Genomic DNA, 4,820 nt, shown 5'->3' on the forward strand with positions numbered 1-4,820 from the left:
CCTCCCTGGACGGGGGCGGGCTCCTCCTTGGACTGGGGGGCGGGGCTCCTCCCTGGACTGGGGAGCGGGGCTCCTCCCGACAGGGCCGGGGCTCCTCCCTGGACGGGGACGGGGCTCCTCCCTGGACGGGGGGGCGGAGCTCCTCCCTGGACGGGGGCGGGGCTCCTCCCTGGACTGGGGGGCGGGGCTCCTCCCTGGACGGGGCCGGGGTTCCTCCCTGGGCGGGGGCGGGGCTCCTCCTGACAGGGGCGGGGCTCCTCCCTGGACGGGGCGGGGCTATTCCCGACGGGAGCGGGGCCCCAACTGGGGCTCCCAGATGGGCCGGAGTCCGCCCGACAAGCGCTGATTTCCTGCCTGGATGGGCGGGGCTCCTCTCTGGGGGCGGGCCTCCGAGTGGGGCTCCTGGATGGGGGTGGACTTCTCCCTAGAAAGGCGGGGGCGGGGCTCCAGGACGGGGACCCCTGGATGGGGTTCCTCCCTGGATGGGCTGGGTTCCGTGGGTGGGGCTTCCGGGTGGGGAGGGGTCCTCTCTGGGGGCGGGGCTCCCTGCTGCCGTCCTCCTCCCCAGCAGTGCATCTGTAAGGGCCCTCCCTACCTCCCCCCCGCCCCGCTTCGTCTGTGTGGAGCGCAGGTCGTGGGGGAACTAGTCGTGGGGGAGCTAGCCGTGGAGACCCCGCGGGCTGGCAGCTCCTCCCACCCCTTGCCCTGGGCCCTGCGGTCCAGCCTCCAAGTCCAGTGCTCCGGAAGAGTTCAGGGGCCTGGAGGCCTGGTGGCACCCCTCCCTCAGCCTGGCATCTGCCAGAGCTCCAACGCGGAACCCTACCGCACAGCCAGTCCTTACCCTGCCGAACCCCAGGAACCAGTTCTGCCTGGGGAGAGGACATGGAGCCCAGCAGCAGAGGGGCCTGGACCCTGAGGCCTGGCTCTGCCCTGGGCCTCAGACCCCCTGGGCCATCTTCCCAGGGACCGGTCTTACTGTCGCCCAGGCCCCAGCCAGGCCCCGCTCTTGGCTTGACCAGCAGGGACCTCTACTGGCCCCTGGCCTGCCCTCCTCCCTGGCCTCACCTCTCCCATCCACAGGAGAGGAGCCCAGCCTCCTCCAGTTCCCGCCCCAGCCTGTCCCCCTCTGGGCCACAGCCCCTCCTAGGGGGAAGGCGGGAAGGGGGCTCAGACCCCAAGGCTGCCCAAGCAACTGGCCTGAACTGCTGCCCGGGCCCTGCCCAGCACCATACCCTGCCTTGGAGGCTCACTTTGATCTGGGTTGGGTTGTTGGGGAGGCTCGGGGAGGGGGAGTCCCCACCCACGCTGCGGGCAGAGGCCCCACAGCCCCTGGAGGGGTGGTCTCCCTGCCAGCCCCCATGGCCAGGACTGACCCCAGGCCCTGCTGCTGCGTGCTCTGTGCATCCTGGAGCCCCTGGCTGGCGGCTCCTCGTCTCCGTCTGACTCGTCCACCCCGCCGTGGAACACGAGGTTGCTGCTGGGCCCTGGGCCAGTGCCCATAGGGACTTCCCACCGGATGCTGCCACGCGGAGACCTCTCCTTGCCCAGCCTCTGCCACTGTGAAATGTCCCCCAGCCCCTGGCCCCGAGGGCCCACACTCAGGCAGGGGGAGGGGACGGTGCGGCACGATGACCTGCACGCCTGTGGGGACGTGACCTCCCTCTGCCTTGATTTTTGCGTTTGTGGTTTTAATTTTATTTCCAACGCTGCTATATCCACCATACACTGGAGCTAGACAAACAATGTGCTGTTGTTGTTTTCCTTTTCTTTCTAGGAAAGAAATTATTTTGGTCATAGCTTGTGAGTTTCAAACAATTGGGGGAAAGTAAAGAACAAACAAACAAAAAAGAAACAAAAAGAAACAACGACACAAGACTGGATTGTACTGGATTTTCGGCAGTGGGTTGGTGAGGCGCAGGGCCTGGATTGGTGGTGGCCCTCTGGGAGCAGAGATGTCCACAGGCCAAGACGGGAGGACCCCCGGGGCCTCTGCTGTGGCCTCCAGAGGCCGGAAGTCCAGGGGAAGAGGGAGGGCCACCAAGGAAAAGAGATGGGGTCCCCATCGTGGCCCAGCACAGGGCTTTCCAAGAGTCTGGCCTAGCTGGGAGGCAAGAGACACCCCCTCAGCCCAAGGCTCGCCAGCCCAGACAGGGCCTGGAGATCAGGGTGCTTTTCTCCTCCTGCCTCCAGCCAAGGCCAGCTTAGAAGTCACAGCGCATGTGGTGGGAATCCAACATGAAGGCCACAGGGACATCCCTCGCTGGTAGAGTGCCAAGATCTCCCAGGGGCTCCTACCTGTTCTTGTCCATCTCAGGCCAGGGGCCAGAGCCAACCCTGCGGTAGCATGTACCTCCAGTGTGCATGGCTTGGCAGGGGTCGGCAGCCTCTAAGCGTATGGTGGGCTGCATCCCAGCACCATGCTCAGGACCTCTGGCTGGGGATGGGCTGGCCCTGCCTTTGGGAGCCCACCACCTGCATTTCCAGGCCAGGCAGGGAGAGCCCCAGGACAGGCAAGGCATCCTGCTGGCTGGAGCCTCCCATGGCCCCTCCATGGCTATCGCCCACATCCACCCTAACTCGGGGTATGTGGGGTGTACAGGGTTGAGTGGAGCCTCTGGAAACTGAGGCCGCCGAGGCCACACCTTCACCTCTCCAAGCCAGGTGCAGGGTCCCTGTCCTTCTCTCTGCCCTTCTGTGCCCCACCTCTGTGCCCTGCCCTGATATCCAGCCAGACCAACCTACAGGGAGGGAAGAAGCTGAGGAGTCAGGGGTGGTGGGACAGGCTGGGATACATGGGGGATGGGAGGGAGATAACCAGGAAGCTGACGGCTGAAGGTCCAGCCCCCACCCTGCAGGGGCCATTTGCTGGAAGGGAGGGGGCCGGGGACTGGCAGGAGGAGGCCTCACCAGGGAGAGAAGCCCGGTGCAGCCAGCTCAGCAGCGGGCGTCAGGGCCCTATGGCCTCCCTAAGAGCACAGGGAGGAAGAACCACCCTCTGCAGACAAGAAAGCCGCAGCTGCCTGGATGGGGGGTCTGGACGGGGGTCCCGGACAAGGGGGCGCAGACCCAGGGCAGGAAGGGTACCCCTCCCAGCACACCCCAAGTCATGGCTGACTCTCCCACATCCCCCCCAAGGCCATGGCCTCATGCGGGTTGCTCTCCCACCAGGCCCATTCCCGGCTGGGTCACCCCCTGCTCTGGTGCTGTAGCTGACCCCTGGGGATTCCCTGCTGGGCCCCCGGGGGTCAGCTCAACCAGGTGGGCTGTGGGCAGATGCTCTATAAAGAAGGAGCCGGTGATTAAGTGCACGGAGCCAAGGCCGAGGCAGGAGTGTGGGCAGCCAATCTCCTCCAGGCGGTGAGTCCGGTTGGGGAGCTCGCAACGCAGCCCTCAGGCCATCCTGGGCTGCAAAGCTGGACCAGACGCACTGCAACAGGCTCAGGCCCTGGAGGTAGGGCTGGTGGGCGCCCTACCCAGCCACCGCTGGACTCGGTCCACGGCACACAGCACAGCCTACAGCACGTCTGAGTCAGGGCCCAGGCCGCAGCCACCGTAATTGGCACCTGCTGAGAACCAGGTGCTGGGGGCTCCACAGATGAAAGGGCTGGAGAGGTGGGTGGGGTGGGAGGTCAGGAGGGAGGACGCAGGGGCAGAGCCTGCAAGGGGAGCAGATGGGTCACCCTGGGGAGTCCACCAGAGGTGGGTTCAGCCCACCTGGCCCCCATACTTCTGTGTCACAGGGGCCCAGAGAGGGCCAGGTGCTGGCCTGAGAACACGCAGCATGTCAGGCTCCGGCCTCTGGGTGCTGGGCATGAGGCCCCCTGGGGGCTTGGGAGCAAGACCACCGTGGAGATGGTCTCAGCCCTCCATGGCTGCAGGACGGACAGAGGCAGAACCCCACCAGAACGGGGCCAGGATGGGGCCACGCGCAGGCCTGGCGTATGGGTCAGGGGGGCTGGAAAGAGCCTGAGTGAATGAGGGGCCAGCTAGCTGGCCTCAGTTTTCCCCCAGTGCAAAAGTGGGGTCTCCCCACGGCCTCTCTGCTCCTGGCTTTTGCTGCCGCGGGATATTCCATCCAGAGCCCCCTCTGCAGCCCGTCCCAGCCCCCCACTCAGAAGGCAGAGCAGGGCAGCCTGGCCTGGCCCCTCCGCCTCTCCAGGGAGTTTACAGCCCCTCCCGCTGCCCTGGAGGGGGAGGAAATGGGCCCGGTGGGCCTGTTCGCAGGTAGTTGAGACAGGAGAGGAATAACCATATTAAAGGCCCGGAGGTCGTGGGGCCTCACCCCGCCAGGCCCCCCTTGGCTCAGCCCCCTGCAGATCTCACACTCCCAGGCCAGCAGCTTTGAAGTCCTGGAAGGGGTGTGGCTGGCCCCCTCCTCTGAGTCCCACCAGCTCTCCCGCCCCCAGACTCCCACTTTCTGGGTCCTGGGGCCTCAGTCTCCTCCCTTCAGGGACAATCCAGCCAGCTCCTCATCCTGTGCTAGGCCAGAAGGTCCCAGGGCTGGAACCCCCAGGGCAGCAGGTGCAGGGCCAGCTCTGGGTCCCCAAGCCCGGCACCAGGGGCTAAGCCCACCCCCCACCCACATACCCTGTCCCCAGGCCCTGCATGGTGATGACGCCCAGCCCGGCATCAGAGCCTGGGCTGGATGAGCTTCAGGGCCCCACTGGCCGGGTCTTTGCCCCTTGTCTGGGGGGCATGGCCCCGAGCTGGGGTCTGGTCTGGGGACTGTGACCCTGCCCTGGGGTCTGGTCTGGGGACTGTGACCCTGCCCTGGGTCTGGTCTGGGGATCCTGGCCCTGCCCTGGGGTCTGGTCTGGGGA

The sequence above is a fragment of the Mirounga leonina genome, unplaced genomic scaffold (assembly GCF_011800145.1).
Source record: "Mirounga leonina isolate KUSES-001 unplaced genomic scaffold, KU_Mleo_1.0 Mir_347, whole genome shotgun sequence".
In the NCBI taxonomy this organism is placed as follows: domain Eukaryota; kingdom Metazoa; phylum Chordata; class Mammalia; order Carnivora; family Phocidae; genus Mirounga; species Mirounga leonina.